The sequence below is a fragment of the Pseudorca crassidens genome, chromosome 17 (genome assembly GCF_039906515.1).
Source record: "Pseudorca crassidens isolate mPseCra1 chromosome 17, mPseCra1.hap1, whole genome shotgun sequence".
In the NCBI taxonomy this organism is placed as follows: Eukaryota; Metazoa; Chordata; class Mammalia; order Artiodactyla; family Delphinidae; genus Pseudorca; species Pseudorca crassidens.
The window spans coordinates 21,819,742-21,832,844 of record NC_090312.1 but is presented as its reverse complement, the minus strand read 5'-3'; positions in this window follow the sequence as shown (position 1 = coordinate 21,832,844).

Genomic DNA, 13,103 nt, shown 5'->3' with positions numbered 1-13,103 from the left:
CTGCACTGGCAGGCGGATTCTTAACCACTGTGCCACCAGGGAAGCCCTACTTCTTACCTCTTTAGTTGATGAGTTTTTTTTCTCACTGATTTGTAGGATTCCTATAAACATATAGGATTCTCTTGTATGTTTAATATATAGCAAATATTTTTCCCCAGGCAGGTATTTAAACATTAAAGTTTATAGATGGTTTCTTTGAATATACAAAGGCTTTTATTTGTCATATAGCCAAATATGCCAGTGTTTTCTTTCATGGCTTTGGGGTTTGGTTCATGCTTAGGAAGCCCTTCCCCATTCCAAGATATAAAAAATACTCTCCTAAATTTTCTTCTGGTGTTTTCCCAGTTCTCTCTGATGCCAACCCTATGCATTTAACCATAAAACCACATTACAGACTGTAAACCATATTGGTAAAGACCACAAACTCCAAAGCCAGTTGCTTTGGTTCACATTCTGGCTTCACTTATTACCAAATATACGACCTTGAACATCTGGCAAAAGCAGTAATAACAGCTCATACACAGTTGTTGTTAGTATTAACAAATTCATTTGCATGAAGTATTTAGAATGGTATTCAATAAATACTGGCTATGTGAAGGCACTGAACATCATTCATCTCTGTGAGCTTACCCTGAGCACAGTTCCTGGCATACAGTTCACACTCAGCAAATAAAAAGTCAATCAATTCACTCAAAATATGTTTTCCCCGTTTTGCTTTTTCACAAATTATGTATTACTAAATCTGTCTGGCCACAGTCCCCATAATCTTTTCAGCAACTCTTAGCATAAATAGTTGTTTTGATTTTTAGTCAGTCTTGAGTCTCTTAAATGCAACACGTGAAATAGCTTTGCAGTAACATTTAAACCATTCTATGGTCCTTCCTCACATGCCACATCATGACCACAATTCTTCGGAAGGCAATGAACATTTGTTAGCCTGAAGGTGTAAATGAGAACCTTGCATCTTTTTCTCTCAAGTTTTTACTGATGTATTTTCATCTCAAGCCTCTACCTAGTAGTTCAATGACGATTTGCATGGTTATTGGAAAGAACTCCCCATTCTTTGCCACCAGTAAATCAGAAACCAAACTGTGGGATGTGGGAAGTTTATTCTTTGCCCTAAAAGATCTTACAGCTTTACAAGAAGCAGGAGAATGAAATTGAAAAGACAAAACTCCAAAGCTCTAGCTACGTGACAGGGTTGCTAAAGTGATTCAGAGAACTGAAGCCAGGAACCAGGGCTGTATATCCCTCATTTATGAGATACCTCCTTCCAACCCATGTCTAAACTGTAGAGCCTCAGTGGACTGCTTGAGCTCCACCTACCATTCATTTCCCAGGAGCCACTAAAGCCAGAAAAGATGGGCTTTTCCGTCTTTCACTGTTATATGTTCTTTCTAGCCAGAGCAGCAAATCTCATGGCCTGGCCATCACAGAAGATGCTTCACACAGCCTTCAGGCTTTGTTTGTCTTATTAATAAATAGCAACTAGAGGAATTTTGAAAAGTCCTCCTTTCTTAGAAAACCTGGTCACAAGTTATCTCCCTCCTGATAATTACTATCTTAAATGTCGGAAGTTCAGCATTACCTGGTTCCTTCTCAGTTCCTTCCCGCGGTAACAATGTGATTTCCTCTTGGTGGATGGATGCCTCAGCCTCACTAGGGAGAGGCCCATGAACCTGAAAATGCAAAGGAGAAAAGCACATTAATATTCTTCCAAAACATTATCCTGATTAAAAATGTATAGTGGCTTTGAGGCCACCATCAGGCATGCTGTTTGAAGTGGACCATAGGTAAGTTTGCTTGGCTAGAAACTAAGAGGGATGAGCAGGTGACAGGAATATGGTAGGAAAAACACTCTGGTGAGGACCTTGCAGCCTGTGAGGCAGCATTTGAGTTTTCTTTGACGGAGAACCAGAAGCTTTTGTTCACTTCCACGAAGAGGGGCATCCTGATTGAAATGACACTTTGCAACAGGAATCTTGTTGAGGATGAGAAGGGAACATAGTAAGGGGAGGTAGAACACCTTGGAGTCTGCTGAAATCACTCTGGGGAAAAAAAGGCTTTGACCTCAAGAAGGCTAGAAGACCATATAGAAGAAGAGATGTCGCATGGAGTAGTCACCTATGCACCATTGGAAAACAATAACCCATAAAATCTAACATTTAGCTCAAAGCCCATGTCTATGTGACAGCCTTGCTGAACTTAGAGAACTGAAGTCAGGAGAGCAGTGTGATTCTCAGTTCATCTGATATATTCTCTACCTTTATCTCATGCATTTTTTTTAGTGACCAGTAAAGGGTAGTGACCCTATGATTCAGGTGCTCTGATCATTCCCGTTCTATAGATGCACAGATAAAGCTCAGGGAGATTAAATAACACGGCCACGGTCACATAATTAGAAAGTGGCAAAGCCAGGATTTGACCCCAAACCCACTGACTCTGGAGCCTGTACATTTAACCACTGTCCCTTTAGGTCTCTGCAGAGACCCTGTGTGATTAAGGAAGAAATGAGGGACTTGGGTGAATTGACTGCAGTGGCCAATAAGAAAAAGAATTTAAGATCACTTCAAGGTTACTAATTGAACACGATTACCAATGATGGTAAAACAATGTAAAGGGAATTGGTAGTTTCACAGGAGAAATACTTAAGCTCTTCAGTCCTTCAACAACCATTTACTGAGGATAAACCCGCAGTGTGCAGGTTTCTGGAGAGGTGAAGGAGATCAGCCTTTGCCTTCAAGGAGATCAAACCAGTAGGGGAGTTAGACTCTTTCTTTTAATTTTCACCATAATGAATTTGCTTAAATTTTATACAATGTGCAAAATTTAACAGCTCATGGTAAACATTCAGGGTATTAAAGGAGCTCAGAGAAGGCACCAACTTGGGACAGGAATCAAGAAGGCTTCTTAGAGTGGGGCACACATGGAATGGTAGCGGATAATAAGTGGCATTGGTTGGCAACATAGATACAAGCTGGTGAGCAGAGGTATACACCAACAGTGCAGATGGCGTGGACGAAGGCACACAGGCAAGAGGGAATGAGCAGTCATCACCAGCCGGGTTCTTGGGCTTCACCTAGAGACTCAGGCACCATCACAGAGTTCTGAACAAGTCAGGCTCATGATTAGTTCTGCACTTTGGCCGGATCTCTTTCAACGGGATACTCTAAGGGGCAGGAAGACACACTGGGAGGCTTGTATGACTCCAGATAAGAGATGACAGTAGCTCAAACCCAAAAAAGTGGCAAATGAATGTGGAGAATGAAGGCCAGATACTAGAATTTGTCAGATACGAGGCTTGGTAATTGGTTAGATGAGGAGGGAGATGGTGGGGTGAAGTTGAAGATGACAAGCTGGACTGTCTCTGTGAATAGTGGTGCTGTAAGTTAGAAAATATGGGCAGAGGAACATTCAGAGAGGTCAATGAGTTCAGTTTGGGACACGAATCGCTTCCTAGGGCTGCCACAACAAATTACTAAAAATTGGGGGGCTTAAAGCAAGAGAAATTTATTTTCTCAAAGTTGGGAGTCTGGAAATCCAAAATAAAGGTGTTGGCAGGGTTAATTCTTTTGGGAGGCTCTCAGGGAGAAAGTGTTCTTTGTCTCCTTCCTAGCTTCTGGTGGCTGCCAATAACTCCTGGTGTTTCTTGGCTTGTAGACACATAACTCCAATCTGTGCCTCCATCTTCACGTGGCTTTCTCTCCTATGTCTCTGTGTGTCTTCTTCTTTTCTGTTTATTGTAAGGACACTCATTGAATTTAGTACCCACCCTAATCCAGGATGATATCATCTCAAGATTCTCACCTTAATTACATCTGGAAAGGCCCTTAATCCAAATAAGGTCACATTCTGAGTTTCTGGGTGGGCATATCTTTTAGGGGACTACTATTCAACCAATTACAGATTCTTTGAGAATAGCCAGGGGTGAGTCAGAAGTTGCCGAAGGGGTCTGGGTAAGCTGAGAATAATCAGCATTTGAGTGCAATTCAAACCAAGATAATGGATGAGAAACACAGAATGAGGGGTATCAGGAAGCCAAGAACAAAATCTGGTATTTCAATACTTATTTGATAGAAAAAAAAAAAAGGGTACCTACAGGGACAATAAGAAGCCATAGTTGTTTCAAAGAAGATCAAAGCATTGTTTCATGGTATCTATATATCTATAAATGATTGATCACTTACTGTGTTCCAGGCACTATAGCAGTTCTTTACACTTACTTAGTTCCCCGAACAGGGGTTCACAATAGGTATTTTTATCTCCAGTTTATAGATGCACTAAGGCTTGGGAATATTAAATAACTTGCGCAAGCTCCAAGAGCTAATTAGCAATAAACTGAGGGTTTGAACATCTGTCTGATGCCCAAGCTTCAGCTCCTTTTCCTCACTACCCTTCTTGTAGCATTTCAACAAGGGAAAAAATTGAAGATAGAAGAAATGATTTAAGATACCATGACAGTGACTGAGTTGCTTATTTAAATCCACTGTCATCTTTTCCCTTTCTAACAGAATCCTGGTTTTTTGGAGGAAGCAATGTGCCAAGCTTTAGAAGAATTATCTCGTCTTTCCTTGGAGATAGTACTGCCCTTATGACAGAATGGTGAGCAATGAGATAGAAGCAGAAATTGCTGGGTCTAGGAAAAGTCCTTTAAAAGATGACTATCTAAGCTGTAAGATGTCCTTCTGACATCCCTCCCCCTTTCATCTTTCCTACTTCCAGGCATGTGGACATGATGGCTGGAGCTACAGTGACCATTCTTTGATTGAGAGGCAGCTCTTTGGAAGGGAGTCAAGTGTTAAGCAAGGATGAACAGAAAGATCAAAGGAGCCTGGGTCATTGTTGCCACTACAGAGCTTCTGTACCAGCCCCAGAATGCCTCTTCCTAATCTTAGTGATATGAGGGGAAAGAATGCCCTAACTTCTTTCAGCCATTGCTTTTTTTGGACTCTATACAAATAGTCAAAGCAGTGCCCAATGTGGTGCTCCCTTCCCACAGCCTCTGAAATGAAAGAAAAGGATTAAAAGACAGAAGTGGATATTGATAAGTTTGGGGGAGGGAGGTAGGACAGTTAAGGGAGATTAAACTTGATGGCTTCAACTTTTAGGATGAAGTAAGAGGCAATGTCTACAGAGATTGAGTGTGGTAGGGCTTGAAGAAAGGAGATTTCTGATCACTTTAATGGTGTGCTAAAATGAAATACTGGGCTTCCCTGGTGGTGCAGCGGTTGAGAGTCCGCCTGCCGATGCAGGGGACGCGGGTTCGTGCCCCGGTCCGGGAAGATCCCACATGCCGCGGAGTGGCTGGGCCCGTGAGCCATGGCCGCTGAGCCTGCGTGTCCGGAGCCTGTGCTCCGCAACGGGAGAGGCCACAACGGTGAGAGGCCCGCGTACCTCAAATAATAATAATAATAATAAAAAAATGAAATACTGTACTAACTGCTTGACTAATGTACCTTGCCTACTTTGTGCTATAACATGTCTTTGAAAAACACTGGATAGCATTTCTTCCTTTCTGAACATAAAAAATGTTTGGTTTTTGTAGCTGTGCAGACTAATTCCATTTTGAAAGCTCATCGTGAACCTTTTCAATTTTTCAGCGCTAATAATAACCTGCAAGCTGGTTCAACCTGAAGAACATTCTTCCTTTTTTGTACTTCAAAAGAGCTACTAGAAAACCTTACTTGACCTCAAAAATCTTCAAAGTGGATCTGATGGCAGTCAGACAACAAGTGAAACTTTTGGGGTAAACATGAGCACTTTCCTAAAACAGCCTCTTCTCCATCAGCTTAAAAGAAAGTGGTTGAGATAAGATGATTTCGGGGAAAAACCGAAAGGTTTGCTTTTTCTTTCTTTTTTTTTTTGCCTTTCTAAAGTGTTTAATTTTCTTAAGTCAATTTCTCAGTCTAACTGGAATAATCAATATTCTCAGATTTTTATCACTAGCTTCTTGGCTACAGTCCCTAAGTTCACTGTATCTTGATTTATGCTCAAGCCTGGATAGCTGTGGTGAATGTTTATTTCTATTAGGACTGACTTTAATCATAGGATCCCATGATGTGTTTGCTTTCCTAGCAGGGGTCATATTCTTCTTCTTAGAAACACACTTCTTTAAGAGGAAATGTTTTATTCTCGCAAGTACTTTGTTAGTGATAATTCAACTTGAGAGCTTACCAAATTTTAATTAATTATGCATTGAATTAATATGCGAGAGAGAGAGAGAATATCACTGCAAAATCTGCAACATCACTATCAAATAATAAGATGACACACACATATACACACATGTTGAGACTGAAAATGGTGGATGGTTAAGATTACTGGGTCTATCTTTAATTTTTCAATATTACTTATTAATGTGTTTGTTCTTCCTTGTCCTCTATGAGCTACCAGAAAGCAAGGATGGTGTGTCTCCTTCACCTTTGTCTTCTCAGTATCAAGTAGGCATAGTCCCAATCACATAGCAAGTCTTCCATAAATGTGTGTTGGGTGAATTATTAAATAATTGATTGAATAGATAATAGATATCTAACACACAATTCCTTCAACAAACATTTCTTGCATACATCCCACGTGCGTTATGTCTCTGGGCATGGCGTTGGTATGGCATTAGTCACTGGAAATGGAATCAAAGACTAAGAAGCCACACGCTACCCAGAGCTCACACACACGCATAAATGCATACATGCAACACCATATGATTAGTGTGTCAATACAAGTAAATATCAAATGCAAAGGAAGGATGGAGTCAGAAATAAATGGAAGTCAAATTGCTAAATTTGGAAGGTGATGCGTTAAGGAAATATAGGAAGAATAAAGAACCTAGAATGAGGTTCTGACGTTGTTAGCTTAAATTGGTAACGACTGGTAGTGCCATCAACCAAAATATGGAATACGGAAGGAAAAAGCAATGCTAAGAGAAAAGACACATTCATTCTTTTCTTTTCTCTTTTAAAATAAAAATTGTATATATTGATATTTCAGGCATACAACATGATGTTTTCATATACATATACATAGTGAAAGATTACTACAGTCAAGCTAATTAACATTAAATCTCCTCACACAGTTACTGTGTGTGTGTGTGTGTGTGTGTGTGTGTGTGTGTGTGGTGAGAGCACCTGAGATCTATTCTCTTAGCAAATTTCCAGTATTCGATGCAATATTATTAACCAGAGTCACCATGCCGTACATGAAATCTCTAGAACTTACTCATCCTATATAATTGCAACTTTGCACACGTTGACCAACATCTCCACATTTCCCCTACCTCCTCGCACCTGGTAACCAACATTCTACTCCTTGCTTCTGTGATTCCACATATAAATGAGATTTTAGATTTCACATATAAATGAGGTTATATAGTATTTTCTTTCTGTTTCTGGCTTATTTCACTTAGCATAATGTCCTCCAGGTTCATCTACGTTGTTGCAAAGGGCAAAATCTCCTTTTTAAAATATTTACCACAATTTCTTTATCCGTTTATCCATCAATGGACACTTAGGTTGCTTCCATATTTTGACTATCGTGAATAATGCTGCAATGAACACGTGAGCACCGATGTCTCTTTGAAGTACTGATTTAATTTCCTATGGATATTTACCCAGAAGAGGGATTGCTAGATCACGCAGTGGTTCTAGTTTTAATTGTTTGAATAACCTCCACCCTGTTTTCCATAATGGCCGCACCATTAAAATTTTTATGGTAGCAATGTACACTAGGAAGCAGAATGTGAATCTGCTCCAGAGAGAGGCCCGGGTTAGGAATATAAAGTAGGGCATCATGAGAACATATAAAGAGTATTTGAAATTGTAGCAATAAAAGAGGTAATCCTGGAGGAGCAGGTAGAAACTGGAGAAAAAGCAAGGATGACACAGCACCAGTCAGCTACACTTCTTGTATCTTTAGATCGAAGGGTTATTCATTTCTTTAAGACCTAAATAATATCCCAGCTTCTCAATGACACCCACATAACTGCCAACACCCATGCTACTCTCTCCTCTCAGGATGCTGTACATGCACTGATTTTGTCACCAAATTTCTTAAAGACAGGGAGCAGATTTCTTCGTGCTTTTGTTTCTAACACAGTGCTTTGCATGGATCTGTACTTAATAAATATGTGTGGACAATTGATAACCACCTGTTTTGGCCATTAGATAATGCAAGGTTGTAACAGACAAGGAGCTTAGCAAATGTAACAGCCCAAATCACTGCCATCCCAAACAGTTTGTTTATTAAGAAAACAAAAAGTGTTGAGAAATATCCATGCTCTAACTTTAGCCGCAGCAGCAGAGACCACATAAAAGAAACCAGAAATTCTTACATACATTTTTATGATTAATTTTATAAAAGTTCCCAGCCAGGAAGGAGGTTTTCCCTTAAGACAGGTTCTATTATACAAATCCAAATGCTATATGGAAATTCTGCAAGTGAAACTCTTTCTGGTTATACTTATTCGACTATCCAAACTTAATTAAACCCTCAATCACTTTCCCGGAAACTGAAATGATGAGATGAGATTCAATGATCTGAAATTTCTGGAATCTCCTTTCATTTTCCCCCCTTTTTCCCTGATGGGTGAAGCATTAGCAATTTTTTCTCCAATCTTTGAGAACTGCTGTTTATAGAGGACATATTGTGTCCTGACTGGTGGTGCCACTATTTCACAGTTTAGTTCCTTCAAGAATTCGCAGATGAATACCAGGGAATACTAGTGATTTACTGTATTTGAGTTCCTCAAAGTTACTCAAGAAGTGAATCCTTAGAGATGAAGACACGCTCGAGTTTTCCATAAAGGATATTTGTGTTATAGAAATGTAAAGATTTCATCTTCTACTCGCGGTGTTAGAACATAGTGCCAAACATGCTTTTTCCCCCCAAATGTGGTCTCTCCTGGAATCTTTGGCCATAGTTTACAAAAATAAAATATTAGAAAACATATCTTCACCTTTTTAATGGTATATTTTACATTCACATGTTATTTTAGGACCTGAATGACCTTGTTCAGAGTTTAGACTCCTGCCCAGAGTTCAGATGCTACCCCTGAAGCTGGTGAGGAAAACTCTTTTGACCTGGGAAGCGCTAGTTCCCAGAACACAGCAGGGCTTCAGCACTTGTCTAATAACTGCAACCACTCTTTGCTTAAGTTGGAAAATGGAGTGGACAGGTGTTTTGTTATTTGTATCTACCCATTAACCCTTCTTCTGGAAGTAACACCTCAATGTGAGAGGGCCACCCGCAACCCTACTTTTAGTTCATGTAGTTCAGATGGAGTTGACCTCACCACCTGGCCTCAGGAGTTAGGACATCCTGAGATGGACCAATCAAAGCACTGCATCACCCTGGCCACAGCGACTGATTTAGGTATGGGCACATCATCAAGGCCAGACTAACACTCTCAATCTTGGCTCAGTGTTGGTAAATCTTCTACATAGCCTCCAGAATGATCATTCTAAAGGTCACATTATATTTCTTAGCTGTCCTCATTTCACTGTAACCAGGATTACATCTAAACTCCTACCATGGCCCCTGTGATCTAACTCCTACCTATCTCATGTACCTTACCATCTGCTATTTCTTTACATTCACTTCTCTCTACCTAGAACAGGCTACGCCGATTTCCATTTTAGAAGCTGCGTACCTGCTCTTCTTTCTCCGTGCAATATTCTTACCCTAGATCACCTGGTTGCCTTTTTCTCATAATAACTCATGTCTTAAGTCAGATGCCCCTTAAGCTGATAGGAATCCCTGGACAGTGAAACAAAAAGAGCCATCATATTTATGTTCTACCACATTACCCTGTCTTATTTTTTCAAATTAATGACCAGAGACCAAATGATTTTATTTGTTCACTTATTTATTCTCTCATGTGACCAGAATGTAAACTCTCTGAGGGCAAGAATACTAATTATCTAGTTCACCACTGCGCGTATCCCCTATTCCATATGTATCAGGCTCTAAATAACTATTTGTTGCCTGAAGGAGGAGCTCTCTTTGGCTGGAGCTCTCTCAAGCTGGCAGGATATAAGCCAGGAGCTGCTAGCGTCAAACTGTCAGCCAAAAAGCCAACAGGAGAAATGGGACCTGAGGAATGGAGAGGGACAGATTCCCAGTAGTATAACCAAAGCCAGATACCCTGGGATGTCAGTTATATAAGCCAATAAATTCTCCTTTATGCTTAATTCACTTTGAGTTAGGTTCCTGTCACTTGTAACCAACAGAGTCCTTACGGAAAAGTGTGTGAAAGAACTTGGAAAGCACAAAATGCCGTTGTGTTCTTATATAATTTCTATATAATTATAACATTTGGCCAGAATTTTAGTTATCTGAAAGGATTAGAAACCTTATTTGAGGATATTCAGGTAATTCAGCAGTGGAAACCTATTTGCAATTTATCTACAAAACACAACCTATCTAATTAACTTGATTGGGGAAATCATTTCACAATGCATATGTATATCAAAACATCACAATGTATACCTTAAACATATACAGTGTTGGTCAACCATATCTCAAGAAAGCTGGAAAAAAATTTTAAAAGGAAAACACAAGCTACAGAATAACTGACTGTATTATGGTCTACGGTATTTTTACTGATGTGCTGTAGTGAATTCTTTGGGTATCTCTCCTTCTAGGCATGACAGAGTAACTATACTAGACTTGCTCTCACAACAAAAATAGCTATAAATAAGGAAATTAAAAATAAATAAAATAGATGAAAATATGTGATACCATTGCTTTTTTTTTCTTAGGAATTGAACAACAAGTAGTACAGTATTGCAGTCCTTGTGAGAAGGGAAATCCATAAGATATGTATCATCCTTATGCCACAATCACCCAGACTTTCTCCCTGTTGCAGAACAGGGAGAAGAAGCCCATGTGAGGTAGGGATTTCATTGAGCTAAGGAGGCAGAGACTGGAACTGCCAGTTTCTGAAGTGGCTGGAATTTATAGAGCAGGATACCTGATAAAAGAGAGCTGCGAAGAAATGGGGGTGGGGGTGAAATAAGACTGCATGAGGATTCAGTAATTATACAAAATACTTCAGTTAAAAAGCAGAGATTTTCGGGGCTTCCCTGGTGGCGCAGTGGTTGAGAGTCTACCTGCCGATGCAGGGGATATGGGTTCGTGCCCCGGTCCAGGATGATCCCACATGCCGCGGAGCGGCTGGGCCCGTGAGCCATGGCCGCTGAGCCTGCGCGTCCGGAGCCTGTGCTCCGCAATAGGAGAGGCCACAACAGTGGGAGGCCCGCGTACTGCAAAAAAAAAAAAAAAAAAAAAAGCAGAGATTTTCCACTAAAAAGATAAGACCTAACTATTTCCAGCTACAAGAAATCCACTTTGGATATAAAGACAAAAAGGGTTTAAAAATGAAAGGATAGAAAAAGAGATATTAGGTAAACAGTAAACATCAGAAAGCTGGACTGGCCATTTTAATATTAGACAAAACAGACTTTGAGACAAGGAGTATTGCCAGTGATATCTGTAAATTAAAAAAAATAAGTTTATACTGAAATGTTAAATTTCAGTCCAAATCTACAGGTACCTTCCTTTCTTCCTCCTTTCCATATTTCTAACTCCCTTCCCCAAGAGTGAGAAACCTGGCTCCCATTACCCACCAAGTATTACTCATTTGCTTACACCTACACAGAATATAGTTTCAAAATGACCAACAAATATCATTACAAAACAAGCCTGCTGGGGCAGGAAATACACAAAATGAGCTTGGAGCATCTGGTGGTGCCAGAAAATAATAAGGGCTCAAAGACAAACAAAAACCACAATGATAGGGGTATGTCAAAGGGAAACAGAGGAGCCAACTGCCGGAGCTCACAGTGAACAAGGCTAGAACAATCTGAGCAACAAGATATAGTAGTATTGGATAATAACTCAAAGCACAAAATAGATATCCATGAGGCCATGCTTATTAAATAAGTAAGTCAATGAAGGAGAAGAGACACACCTCTCATGAAACAATTCCAAATAATTTATGTAGATACTCCACCGTGAAGAAGGGGAAGCAGTGTGGGCTTTGGGTAGTGATTTCCTTTCAAAGAGTACAGTATAGAAGGGGTGGGTGAGATACCTTTACTGTGGAGAAACCTGATGAACACTTTTTCTGCAAGGTGACTGAGGTCAATGTCAACAGTGAAAAACTGTATTGCTAATATGTACCCTTGACATGATGTGATGAAGATGGACCTCTGAGGTCATTCTCTAAAAACACATGCAATCCCAGACTATTCATAAGATAAACAGACAAATGCTAATAGAGGAGCATCCTATGAAATACTGGACTAGTAGTCCTCAAAACTGTCAAGATCATAAAAAAATAAGGAAAGTTTGAGAAATCACCACAGTCAAGAAGAGCCTAAAAAGACATGACAATTAAACGTAATATGGCATTTTGGATGGGACCCTAAAACATAAAAAGCACATTAAGTGAAGCTAAGGAAAGCTGAATAAACTATGAATTTTAATTAGCAATGATGTATAGACATTGGTTCATTAATTGTAACATGCACTGGAGTAATGTAAGATGTTAATAGTAGGGGAAATGGGCATGGAACACAAGGGAACTCTCTGTACTATCTTCTCAAATCCAAGTTTCTCTGTAAACCTAAAACTGTTCTAAAAATTAGTGTTTATGAAAAAATAGATTTAGTACTGATTGCTGAATAAAACTCCTTCAACATGAAAAAAAATAGTGGTTCCAGCTCACACAGCACAATATTAAGAAAAACAAATAATCCAATCAAAAAATGGGCAGAAGCCCTAAATAGACATTTCTCCAAAGAAGACATACAGATGGCCAAGAGGCACATGAAAAGCTGCTCAACATCACTAATCATTAGAGAAATGCAAATCTAAACTACAGTGAGGTATCACCTCACACCAGTTAGAATGGGCGTCATCAGAAAATCTACACACAACAAATGCTGGAGAGAGTGTGGAGAAAAGGGAACCCTCTTGCACTGTTGGTGGGAATGTAAATTGACACAACCACTATGAAGAACAGTACGGAGGTTCCTTAAAAAACTAAAAATAGAACTACCATATGACGCAGCAATCCCACTACTGGGCATATACTCAGAGAAAACCAT